The sequence below is a fragment of the Rhipicephalus microplus genome, chromosome 5 (assembly GCF_043290135.1).
Source record: "Rhipicephalus microplus isolate Deutch F79 chromosome 5, USDA_Rmic, whole genome shotgun sequence".
NCBI classification, from domain to species: domain Eukaryota; kingdom Metazoa; phylum Arthropoda; class Arachnida; order Ixodida; family Ixodidae; genus Rhipicephalus; species Rhipicephalus microplus.
In genome coordinates this window covers 120,326,866-120,340,476 of record NC_134704.1, presented here as the reverse complement: position 1 = coordinate 120,340,476, position 13,611 = coordinate 120,326,866, and the positions used below count along the sequence as shown (strand labels likewise).

The 13,611-nt window shown below is 42.7% G+C and overlaps 1 long non-coding RNA gene across 2 annotated transcripts in view; it reads right to left on the bottom strand.

The window, feature by feature from the left end:
* Positions 1 to 2,131: 2,131 nt before the first annotated feature.
* Positions 2,132 to 13,611, bottom strand: part of LOC142817358 (uncharacterized) — a 113,403-nt gene continuing 101,923 nt past the window's right edge. The window contains exons 5-7 of one of the 2 annotated variants that reach the window (XR_012895192.1): positions 4,130 to 4,258; positions 3,911 to 4,064; positions 2,132 to 2,538 (exon numbers count right to left, since the gene is read on the bottom strand). This is a non-coding gene — a long non-coding RNA (uncharacterized LOC142817358). The remainder of the gene's footprint in view (positions 2,539 to 3,910; positions 4,065 to 4,129; positions 4,259 to 13,611) is intronic. The other variant, XR_012895191.1, reaches the window with a different exon arrangement.

The following is a 13,611-nucleotide window of genomic DNA, read 5'->3' as shown; positions in this document are numbered from 1 at the left end:
GCATGCGCGCTACATTATACAGCTAGCGAATGTTCGTGAAGAGGAGAAGCGCACGCGGTGTGTAGAGGAGGAAGGGTGCACAGATGGTAGAGGAGTGAAGCGCGCGCGGTGTGTAGAGGAGGAAGGGATGCACAGATGGTGGAAGAAGAAGGAGGAAGCTTGCGGACAGCGCCGCACTACAAGCCTCGAGTATTAGATGCTCCGCGTCTAAAACAAGACATACTACAGCGGTGCAGTTTTTTTCCCATCCCTACTTTTCTCGCGCTTATATTCCTGCAAGACAAATTCTGTGGAGTAGCGTATTCAGCAAACATATTGCCATGTCTTAAAAACACTTGCCAGTCAATCTCCTCCCTCTCACCTGTACCTTTTTCCTCGTGCGGGGTGGCGCAAAACATTTGTAGCCGATTACCAGTCTTAAAAATTGCTTTCACGCTGTATTTACTTTTTGCTTCACGTAACCTCTGTGACGAAGAATTTATCGACTTAAGCGACTACTGCAACGCCAGGGTAACTCATTGCTAACAACCGAGAAGACTACGCGTTAAACTTAATATTTATTTCATGCACACGCACTTTGGTGGCCCAAGTCATCAGGCACGAAACGAATATAGAGAATTTTACAGAAATAGAGCAGCTCAAAGATATTTCTATAACATATACTGACGCCCCTGGTGCGAGCGTTGCGGGGCACGTGGTTTTAATAATATCTCATATATATGTCTAGAAAACGCATGACGTATCCTGAAGAAAATTATTTAGGTAGACTTAAATAACTTCAACGACCCTCTATCTACACTGCATCAATACTAATTAAAAGGAATCAACTTTTTGGACAATACTATTTCAACCCAGGCACTTTCTTTACCGACTTGAATTTTCACGCACCTGCGTCATAGACGCGTGTTCTGTACTGACCAATGTAACGTAGATAAGTTGCATTTTCGAAGGAACCGTTTTTGTGAAACATCTCACTGCCTAACAATATTTCAGAGAGCAAAAATTTGACATTAATTCTTTTGACATTGGAGCTGCCCAGCATGTATTATCAAAATTTGACATTTTGATGATACACGCTGGGCAACTCCAAACTTCTGGGCACTTGCCTCGCCGCGGTGTTCTAGTGGCTAAGGTACTCGGCTGCTGACCCGCAGATCACGGGATCGAATCCCAGCTTCAGCTCCTGCATTTTCGATGGAGGCGCAAATGCTGTAGGCCGATGTGCTCAGATTTATCTGCATGTTAGAGAACCCCATGTGGTCAAAATTTCTGGAGCCTCTATTACGGAGTCTCTCATAGTCAAATGGTGGTTTAAGGACGGTAAACCCCACATATCAATCAATTATTCAGACTTCTGAGTGCTTGTCGGCCACACAAGGATCACTTTTCTCAAAGCACACTGCATCTAAATGTCAATGAGATATTTTAGAGAGAAGCGTTATATTCCTAGACACTAAAAAACCCATTGCTCCGTTTCAAGATATTTACACACCTAATTATGGTGTGCACGACGTTTCTCGAGGCTTATTCATAACGCCTGTTAGAAGTGATCAGCAAACATCCCTTGACGCATGGCGGGCATTACATACGGGACCCATTCCCTACGCCTACTAAAGCGTGCGCCACAGGAGGAAAGAGAGGGAGTTGAGCGACTCACTGCCTCTTCCGTGTCTCCTTGGGAGCAGGCAGTAGTCAGCACCGGTCACTGTCCGATTCGGTCGCATCTCCTGATATGCTGTTCTTTCCTCCAATCTTAGCAGCAGGCAGGCAAAGCAGTTGCTGAATGTTTTCAAGAGAGGTTATGTAAGGTACTGCAACCATGGTCACTGAAATTAACAATTAACGAACCGTTTGGTAGGTCCGGGTGTGTTTCAAGGATGCAATATAATGTGTCAACAAGCATGAATCATCTCCTTTGTTCTTTGCACAATTGAACAAATGCTATATTAAAGACGCTGTGCCTCGCTTTGCATTCGAAAATAGCAAACCATGCGAAGAATAAGACAATATTTCCCCCGCCAAGCAATCAGTGAGCCCGTTGTTGACCAAACAATGCGTTATTAAATAGTTATCTGCCATTTTATTGCAAAAGCGCAAAAACTTTAAGGTACAAAAAATATAGGACCCATATATCATGTTTTGTTGTTCTATTACACACTTCCAGAGAACGCGATGCACCTAAATGATACCTAGGAACAGACTTTACACAATTTACAGTTTTCATAATTTTATGTTGCTGAGGTAGCCTAATTGGTGTTTATTTTATTTTGTGGAGCGCAATGCAGTGAACAAACTCCTTAATCTTATTTGTGTCACAGATGACTTTTTTTCAACTCAGCTTTATGACTGACTGGGCGAAGCTAATCAGTTGGTCATATGCAGCCAGATATGTCAAATCATTCATCTAATACAGGCAGAGGCACATCACTATGGCCCTCTCTGGAGATGTCTCTTCAGTCGTATCAGCTCTTTCTTGCCGATGAGAAGCCTTCTTTTCCCGCATAATGTGCAAGGTCCTATTGTGTACGTGGAGTGCGTCTGTAAAAGAAGAAATGTCGTACTAAACAAACCCCAATGATTTCTAGGGGAAAAGACACATAACATTGTGTTGTAAAGCTACCTAATATTCACTTGCTTTTTGACTCACTTAACAGTGGTTTTACTTCTCGAATTTGCTCCAGCAGCCGCTTATGCAATATTTCAGTCAAGAAGCTTTTATAAGCAACCTGTATGAAGAATGAAGTCAACTCAATGCCGCAATGATGGCTACTTAGCAAATCTCGGTGAGACGTACATGTCCGAAGTCATATGTGATGGCTCCCCGGAGTAAAGGAACAGTGCCTGTGATATCAGTTCATCATGCCGCCATTAAAATCGAAGTTTAAATTCTGACACCACTGACCACAGATTGAATAAAATGTTTTCTTGTGTAAGCCGAAATTTCGCAAAATACGCAGTTATGCTCAATTACTGATGTACGGAATATTGTCAGCCAAAATTTTACTGCAGGGTGATCCGACATAAACTTAAGTAAGCACAGTGAAAAGTAATAACGAATTCATTGGAAAGCATCCAAATTTTTTTCCCGTTGGCTGCTGATGAAGAAAATTGTTTATTGTCAATACCAAACGTAATTTCTGTTTTTGGATGACCTGTTTCCCTGTCACACGCTGATAACAATATCGCACATCGGCAACATAGAGTGTCCAAAAGAATATAAATGCGTCCATCATCAGCTCTTGGCGCAGCATAGACGTGGGCATTGCTGTAACTGCTCGTTGACGTCAGATTGAAAAAGATGCCTTCATCACTATTTTTGTATGCTCTATGGATACCTCCGTTTGAGAAGCCCATTTATTCGACCGGTTATAGAGGAAGGTTAGTGGAACGGGAGTAAAAAAACAGCTTCTGCAATAAGTTTCTCGAAATTCCTCTGCCATTCATCTACAGAAAAGCAAGTGAGAATAGCTTTTTTTCTGAACGCCAGAAATGACAATAATTTCTGTTTGAGGATTAGGCCAACTGAACGAAGCTGCTCTAGACCGCCTTTAAAATTTCTAGCTTCCGAAAATTTGGTTTTTATTAGTGTAGTTTTTTTAGTCAACAAATGTTTCCGACCTTGTAAATACCTCGTGGCTTGAGTGGCAAAATAGTTGAAAAGAAACCGCACACCAGTATCACTTAATGTGCTATTGCTGCACACATATGGAACAAAATGTATCCAAAGCGAGACTGGCTTTTCGTCACGTCCTTCAATTTTGCGCTGCCTTGCAACCATTACATGGATAAAGTTGTAAATCTCTAGAATTGTATTCACAAAAATGTTATAACAATATTATTCAGGTATAATAGATATTTAAAATAACACAATTGTAATTTGTAGCATTCAAGCCTTGTTGACACGATTTACTTATTGGTAATGTGAAAACTGCCTCTTCCAGAGAATAGTCTTCATAGGGCTGTGTGGCTTGTCGTTCTTCTTTCGCTGCTGCTTTTCCGTGGCCTGTCATTTGTTGTATGCCACTTCTCGCCTCTCCCTTGGTATCTGAGCGATAAACATGCCGCTAAGGAAAACAGAGACAATAAAGTGAAGTTACAAATAGTTCTACAATAGTGCTATATTGCTTACCCAGTTCTTTCGTCCACAAAAGCACAGACGTGTTCCACGGCTTGCAACTTCCCATATCATGCGGACATTCTTAGCAGTTCACCAAAGATATTGTGTTGCTGGTAGGAAGTTGTTTGCTTTTGAAGCTACCTAAATAATAATAATAAAAAAATAATAATATTAATAATAATAATACTTTGTTTCAGCCTCAGAAGCACAGTTACAGGGAACAGCTGAAAAAGCTGTCACGAATGGTTTGACTGATTTGTAGCCACTACACGCAATGCAGCAGCGACCAGCAATACAACAGATAGGACACAATTAGGGCTCATTCTTTCAAAAAAAAAAGAGAAAAAGACAGATCAAAGTGCAAAGCCGCAAGATCAAACACAATCGTATTCACACATATGTGCATGCGGCGCAAGACTCGACTTAAGGATAGACATACTTGCACGCATTTAAGGTCTTCATATGTCACATCAAGGCGCATATGACAACAAAATACTAGAAAATACTGAAGGGTTGCTTAATAAAACCAACCCGGGCATAAAATAATTATGTCCGCAAAACAGCAAAACACTGTTACATGCTGTTTAAATCAAAAATCGAAAAAATTTTTTGCTGGACACAAAAAGTAACCTCATTTAGAGCGCAATTCATTATTCGCTTTTGAGACGCAGTAGTCTGCAAATACGTGACAAAACTATCAACTTTTTCTGTATCTACGACGGCATACTGCGAAACATGTACAACAATTAATACAGGGGCAAGTAAAAGTACCATTACTGTGAATAACCGTTGCAAAATCTATTGGTAACCTGCGAGCTGAACCCCTGCCCCTCTCATAGAGATCAGCGTCGTCCAACGTGATGCCGACCAATGGCAACGTTCAGTATTCCATTTTTGTGCACATGTTAACAAAACATAGGAGTGGACAACAATATAAACACAATGCACAGGGAATATTGCGCTGCGTTTGTGCCTCTAGCAAGTCTTTTGTTTTGTGTACGAATCCACTGAAACAGAAAAATTGATTAGCAACACACTCAAGCCCCTGCTCTATCATTCATGGGGGCCTGCGTCACAATTAGACTTGGCAAGGCTTCCACGGATGGCGTGGTCGTGCACCACGCGATAAGTTGAGTGTTTTTTTTTTCTATCAGATTCAGGAGTAGTTTTATTTATTCATCAGATCGTTACAAAACTTGTGTATACAAAAAGAGATCCAGTAATCAGAGACTCAGTGGGTTTATGCTATTCAAAGTTAGTAATAGTACGCCATACCTTTATTGCTGCGCTAACTACGTTTTAAATCGTGCGAGTAAACAGCCCGGTAAAGAATGCACATTGGCAACTCCTAGCTCGTCCTCTAAACGCCCTTTGAAATGTCAGCGGGCGCGGAGCACTGGATGGCTGAATGAACTTTATTAAGTTCCTCAGAACGCGCTCTAGCACGTTGCGGGTCGCTCTCATGTCGGCACAAAAGGATCGAGTCACTCTGTTGCGTTGCGGGCCCATTCTGCCTATAACTGTTGTTCGAGTTCGGAGCTGGAAATAGCACCCACCCATTCAGAAGGCGTTAGACTTCAACACAGCACAACGTGGGGCGCCGCCAGAGCATGTGTACTAAATTAGCTATATAAGTGCAGAAGGAACATACATTAGTTGGCTGTAGTTTGGGATACATTTTGTGCAATAGCGTGGGGTTAGGGTGCGCCCTGACTTGAAGAAGCCTGGGGGTCAGAGCTTGACGTCTGCTTAGTTTTCTGTGTGGTGGTGCGCATTGTCTCCACGCCAAGTAAAAATGTTTTGTCAGTTCGTTATACAATATGGGAGGGTCCCAGTTTTTCAAAACATCAGCGCCGCACCCCCTGATAGATATACGCGGTTCACTATAGTGCTCGCGCAGCTGAGTGAAAGTAATAAAAAAAGAGTACTCTATATTCGCGCATAGAATCAGCATATAACACGAGTCGTGTTCTAGCTTTATAGAATTCCTCAATTAACTTCGTCTTGTATTGTGACTTCGTTGAGCTCTATTAGAGCAGAACGTTGGGCTTGTTGCGTGATATTTCAAAGTGCAATCTAATGACTCGACACATCATAAGACACACAGGAATGATATACGGGCATCTAAAGCCTTTCAAAATAATACTGAAAGCGCTGATAAATATACTATTAGCAAGGATGTATGTGGCAACTGCGAAACATATCACTTTCTAAAAAAAAACAAAAAACACACGTACAATAGGAACTCTGAGAAATTTACTGGTCCGGTTTTAAAGCTGATTCGAAAAGCGACAGAGAGCATGTTTTATTGCTCCGACTGCATGCAGGTTATAGCGATCCACCAAACAAAATGCGTCCATGAAGCTTCTTTCGCACCACACATGCATGCAGCAACGAAGCCGGAAACTCTTGCAGATCAATAATGTCTGCTGGCATAGAGTACAGGTAGAGCATGACTGACGTTCTTAACTATCAATCGTCCATGAATGGTAGTTCAGTGATCTCAGTATATGCAGCATTCCTGTAACGATGCTGCTCCCGAGCTATCAGAGCAAGCTAGATTTTCTCACACAGCACGGCCCAATCACAACGGGTGTGCTTGCACCATGTACTTTCGTTGAACGACAAGAGTGTCTGTATAGAGGTGAACACGGCAGAAATATATAAACTGCAAGGATTAAACATCGTGACTATTCTCTGAAGAACCCACAAAAATATGGTGGTAAACAGCTTTTCAAACACACGATCTTCGTGACCCTTCCGTGAAGAACTTTCGTATTCTTCTCAGTTGGCGCCGGGAAGCGGTGTATGTGCATATGTATGCACCTCGCCAAGTTCGTTGCAAGTAGTGCACATGCTCGCCGTTCGGGCAGGCTGCGCCGCATATCGTGGCTCCCCTATTGGGATTTGTATATGCGTGATCACAGATGTTTCCAGGTGTTCGCCACAGAATTGTGAGTGTGTGATTACTGCCACACACGCGTGCACGGGTCGTTTATGCTTGCACATGACAGAACCACGGCACACAGCCTTGCCCTCACACGGGCCTGAAGGAAAAGCACTGTTACTTTTGGTCACATGGTTCTTCAAACGTCATCCACTACTCATTTACACGATCATCATGATTAAATTTACCATGAAGCAGGACGATAGGCATGGTATTTTTTAAGAGAGTAGGCGAAAACAAAATTCACTCGTTCATTGTGCTCGAATTGATCACCGCAATAAAGTTGGGGTTCCATCATGTTACACCAAATGTTTTCATGACTTATTCATACCCAGAACTTGTGTCAGTTGGAATGATCTTCCCCTTGATATCGCTTATATAACTGATAAAAATATGTTTCGTAAAACTATTACTGCTCTCTGAATGTTTGTATATATATATATATATATATATATATATATATATATATATATATATATATATATATACATATATATGTTTGTATATATGTAGTACATATGTGTGTATATATAAGGTTATTATTGTTAGTATACGTTTTTCCTTATAAAATTATTGTCATTTGTGCCATCTTTATTTCACTTACTTATCTGCTGTGAGTTTTTTTTCCTTGCTGTTTTACATTGCTTCCGTTATGTAAATCTCCACTCCCCCCTGTAATGCCCTAGGGCCCTGAGGGTACAATAAAAAAAAATAAATAAATAAATAAATAAATAAAATAATAAATAAATACATCCCACTGTCCGTGTACTCCACAGAAGCTAAGAAAGCTCAAACACACACCCTTGAGCCACTAAAATGAACAAGAGGTGTATGATAGACGAAATATACTAAAACATACCAGGCAATGACGCAAAAAAGTGTATAGGCAATGCCATTAGTTGTAATTGCAATGTAACTCTGAATAAGGAAACGTGGAAGAAATAATAACATGCTGCCATTATTCAAATGAAATCGAATTAACGCGAATGAAGGGGAAAAACAGGCCACATGAACTACTTAAAGTTTTGTCATAGACGTAACCATTTACTGTCAAATACAATGAAGCTTCTACAAAAACTGTTTGTCTTGTCATTTCTTTGTGAGGCGTCTTGCGTTTTTGCGGGGCTAGGTTTACCGCAGCCATTAGTGAACGTTCGGAATTAATCTAGTAATATGTGGGTCACGTTTCATCTTGACAGTTTAACCACTTATTGAGAACTAATCCAACTTTCAGTAAAACTATATTTTGGTTAGTTTTTGCGCACTTATTTCGCTAAAAGATGTATTTTTTGGTATTTTATCATCCATAACACATGAGCAGACAACCAAGCCCTTCGTAGCTAGTAAAAAATTCACGCACCGACAAGACGTGGTAATACAACGTTAACAGTGCGTGTGAAGTCTCCGTTGATTCACTCGATATTAGCAGGCAATTAGAATAATTCCGCTGGTTTTAGTGCTACGTGAGCTAAAACCGGAGTATACATAAGAAACGCAATTAACTCTCATCCGGCAGTACGAATCTTTCTTTCGCGTATCTCAGAAGTGCCGCTAACGCCGGCTCTTACATTTTTGCTTCCTCTGTAGCAATTGTGCCGATGAACAGGTCCTATGTCGTCCTGCAATACAAGCAAAGCTCTCCCGTTTCCAGAGCTTGATCGTCATTGTGTGCAAGCATCGTGTTCTCTTTTGGAACACGATCGAACGAGAGTAATTCCACGCTTTGCTTGCTTTTTTACACTTGACATCGAAACAAAGATGATGGAAAGCAATTATTGGGTAGCCTGCATCTTAAGAGAACTTCATACAAACAGTCGAAGCCTTGAGAATCAAGTAATGGAATAGAAGATTGTTATTCAATGAAATCTCATGGTGCAGCCCCGCCACGGTGGTCTAGTGGATAAGGTACTCGGCTGCCGACCTGCAGGTCACGGGATTGAATCCCGACTGCGGCGGCTGCATTTCCGATGGAGGCGGAAATGTTTTAGGCCCGTATGCTCAGATTTGGGTGCCCGTTAAAGAACCCCAGGTGGTCGAAATTTCCGCGACGCAAGTGCTTTTGAATGTAGTCACTGCAGCAGCAACCTCTCTTGAGAGGTCGCGCTACGCATTTCCTAGGTAAATGACATGATAAAAGCGAACATCTCTTAAAAAACTAGCCCCGATTTATGAGTGAACAGTGGTGCCCAACCGACGAACCTTGCAGGGTGTAAAGGTATATGTTGTCGGCAGGGTAATGGAAAGTGTTGTTTTCTTAGAGTGTTTAATTGTTTGCTCTGAATTAAAATGTGCAGAACTGTTAGTGCTTCTTCATATCTGTCACACAATGGTGAATCGCCACCGCACAAAACATATGAGTGTGTCGTGTATGTGTGTCCTATCCTGAGCCTCGTTAGTATTACCTCAGTATGACGTGATTTCGATACTGGTGACCAATGGCCAAGGTATGGCTTAATAACGTGTAGTTTATTTTGTGTGTGTCTATTCCACTTGCTCTGCCAGTAGTCCCTGAGACGGCTTAAGATCAAGGGCTGGGATTGATATGGGTGTAGTGGCAGTGCTTTCGTGGACGGATGCAGCAAGCTGATCCGCCATCACGTCACCTTGGATCTCACGGTACCCTGGCACCCAGCCCACTACAACATGTTCTTTGAGTGTGCAGAGTGTGCATAAAATAAAGTAAAATGAGACGAGGACAGGGTCTTTTTTTGTTTTTTAAGAGTATGCACAGCCGTTACCACGCTGAGAGAGTCCGTATAAATTACTGCTTTCTGTAGTTGTAGTTGTTTGATGTGTTTAGCGGCCACAAGTATCACATAAGCTTCCGCTGTGAAGATACTTGTCTCTGGATGTAGAGGGCCAGCATCCGAAAAGGATGGGCCGACGGCAGCGTAGGACACAGATGAGATAGACTTGAAGGCATCTGTAAAGAACTCAAGACGTGTGTATTTGTATTGAACTTCCAATCAGTAGTTCGGATATGGGCAATGGGCACGTGTTTTGTAATTTCTCGGAAAGACACATCGCATTCTATAGTCTACCACTGCCAAGGTGGCGGGTACGCTACAGGAGCCAATAAACTGTTTTCAATGAGACACCAGTTTCCTCAGATAGACTCGTGAGGCGAACTGAGTAGGACGGCCGCATCGAAGGCCTGTTTTGAAACAGTATGGAGTTTGGCATATCATTAATAGTGGAGTATAAGGGGTGCTTCTTATCTGCTTTCACCTTAAGAAAATATACAAAGGACATGTAAATTCTCTGCAGATGAAGCGACCACTCATTTGACTCAACGTAAAAGCTTTCTACGGGGCTGGTGCGAAAAGCAGCCGTAAAAAGGCGGATGCCCAAATGGTGCACGGCGTCCAGCATCTTCAAAGCACTTGGAGACGCAGACAGATAAACAACGTCCCCATAATCTAAGCGGGTGCGAACGAGGCTTCTATACAGGTTCATGGGACATTGCCTGTCACTACCCCACGTAGTACGTGACAACACCTTAAGAATATCCATGGGTTTTATTTATTTTGTTTTTAAATACTTGATGTGCGGTACGAAGGTCTACTTGTTGTCCAAAATTAAGCCTAAGAGTTTATTCTCAGCATTTCCAGACAGACGTTGACCATTCAGTTCAATGTCGGGTTCTCAGTGCATACCTCTCTTTCGGTAGAACAAGACACTCGTGCTTTTTTCTGGGTTCAGTCGGAATCCCCTTTCTGCTGCCCATTTGGAGACCATGTTTAAAGCTAATTGAACCTGCCGCTCACACATTGCCAGGTTGCATGACTTAAAGCCAAGCTGGACTCATCGACATATGTACAGTAGAACATGTTGCGGGGGATGGACAGGTGCAAGGAAATAATTTTAATAATAAAAAGTTTACAATTAAGTACACCACCTTGCGGTACTCCCGTTTCATGGACAAGTGTTTGGGAAAGAATACTGCCCAGACGGACACGGAATGTCCGATTGGACAAGTAACTCTCGAATATGGAAAGCATTCTACCCCGCACGCCCAAGTGAGACAGGTCTCTTAATATTTCAAGACGCCATGTTGTGTCGTATGCCTTCTCGATATCGAGAAACACACAGAGGAAGTATTGTTTGTGTACGAAAGCGTCTCGGATCTCTGCCTCAATGCGCACCAGATGGTCGGTGGTGGATCTACCCTCTCGAAACTCGCACTGGAATCGGTCGAGCAGATTGTGTGTTTCGAGGAAATGTAAAAGTCAGTGGTTTATCATCTTTTAAAAAAGTTTACAAAGGCAGCTTGTGAGTGCAATGGGCCTATAACTCGCAACTGAGGAAGGGTCCTTGCCCTGTTTAAAAATAGGGATAACAATAGCCTCTTTCCAGGAAGAAGGGATTGTGCCAGAAAGCCAGATAGCATTGTATAGCGACAGTAAAGTTTTTCGCGTTTCGAGTGGCAGGTTTTTTAACATTTCATATGTTACGCGGTCGTAGCCTGGGGCAGAATCACTGCAGGAGTTTAGTGATGTTTGTAGCTCAGCTAAGTTGTAAGCTTGGTTGTATGCCTCGTAATCTGTGCACTTGTATTCTAGTTTCTGCTTTTCTATCCTTGCTTTGTATACTTGGAAAGCTTCAGTATTGTGTGACGAGCTAGACACCTGCTCGTAGTATGCACCGAGGAAGTTCGCCTGATTTTCCAGTCTATCACCTTGTGTGTTTACGAGTGGGAGTGAGTATAATTGTCTTCCTGCTACCCTACCAACCATGTTCCAGACTTCAGCCTCTTGTGTATATGAATTTATCCTTGATAAAATCTTGTGCCACCTTTCTCTTCTGGCCTGCCGACGTGTTCTCCTGCCTCGAGATTTTATTTTCTTAAAGCTTTCAAGGTTTTCTGCTGTCGGCTAGTTCCGCAGCTACCTCCATGCCCTGTTCTGTTCTTTTCGCGCATTACGACACTCAGTGTTCCACCATGGGAGATGTCGTTTGCAGGGCAGTCCAGATGTTTGTGGAATGCACTTGGCTGCTGCGTCAGTAAGAAAAGCTGTGAAGTACTGCACAGCTTCATCTATGCCTAATCCGCATATGTCAGTCCAACTTAGATGTGTAATCTTTTGAAATTGTTCCCAGTCGTCTTTGTTTACCAGCCATTTCGGAACATGTGGAGGACATTCATATAATGTTGGTGTACTCAAAACTAAAGGAAAATGGTCTCTTTCGTATGGATTATTTGTGACTTTCCACTGAAGTATTTGTACAAGTGAAGGAGATGCAATAGTGAGGTCTATGGAAGAGTAAGTTTTGTTGGCAAGGTTACAGTATGTTGCCTTTTTCTTATACAACAGACAAGCACCTGATGGAATGAGGAAGGGTTGAATGAGACGACCTCATGCATCACAGCAAGAGTCACCCCACAGACCGTTATGTGCGTTCAGGTCCCCAAGTACCAGTTAAGGTTCAGGTAGTTCGTCAATTAAAGACTGGAATTGAAGTTTTTGAAGACGGTGGTGCGGAGGTATGTACAAAGAGCAGACGGTGACGAGTTTGTTTAGAATAACTTCTCGGACAGCCACCGCCTCGAGGGAAGTTTGAAGGGGTAATTGTGTACATGCTATACCTTGACTAACTATAACCGCTACACCACCGGATAGTGGCATGGCATCATCTCTATGCTTTCGGAAGATTACGTAGTTACGTAAAAAGTTTGTGTTTGTTCATTTTAAGTGTGTCTCTTGTACACACAGCACTCTATGATTGTGTTCATGGAGGAGTTCTCGTAAGTCCTCGAGGTTTCGAAGAAGGCCTCGGTTGTTCCACTGTATTATTTCTGTCTGCATATTAAAAAAAAGATGCTGCTGTGTGTACAGAAAGTATCCTGTGTTAGAGTGAACTTGGTAATTCAGGTGGCAGGATGGTCGTCCGGCCCAGTTATTGTTTTTTTTATTTTTCTTGGCGCGCTCCAAGGAGCCGCGCCGCTCTTTCCGCACTAAGGGTACCATTGTATTCATTGCCTCCTCAGAGGCACTGGATGCCCGCAAATGTGAACTGATGGTTCGGATTTTAGGCCTCGCCTGGTTAGGTGAGGCCTTGAGACCAGAGGACTCTGAGCCTCCGGCCTCAATTCGCTAGGAGGCGGAGTAGACTGAACTACTGCCGCCTTGAGGGCAGGCGCCACAGCCGGCGGCTCGCTCTGCACTGGCCGAAGGAGTGGCGAGCGCTGGTGCGGCGCTGCCCCCTGACGCGCCGCATCAGCATATGTAGCGCCGTAAAATGGCGCCACTCTTTGTCTTGTTTCTTTGAATGTGATATTTTCTTTAATTTTCAATGTGATGATTTCTTTTTCTTTTTCCAAAATGAACAAGACCATGAGTATGCGGCATGATCTCCGCCACAGTTCACACAGTGTGATGATTCTTCGCAGTTGTCAAAATTGTGCCCGACACTCCACATTGTGCACAAGTTTGGTGAACACGACAGTTATGTGAGCCGTGGCTATACCTCTGGCATTTAAAACAACGACGTGGGTTAGGTATGTATGGTCTGATCGACGTCTTCGTGTACCCTGTTTGAATATTTC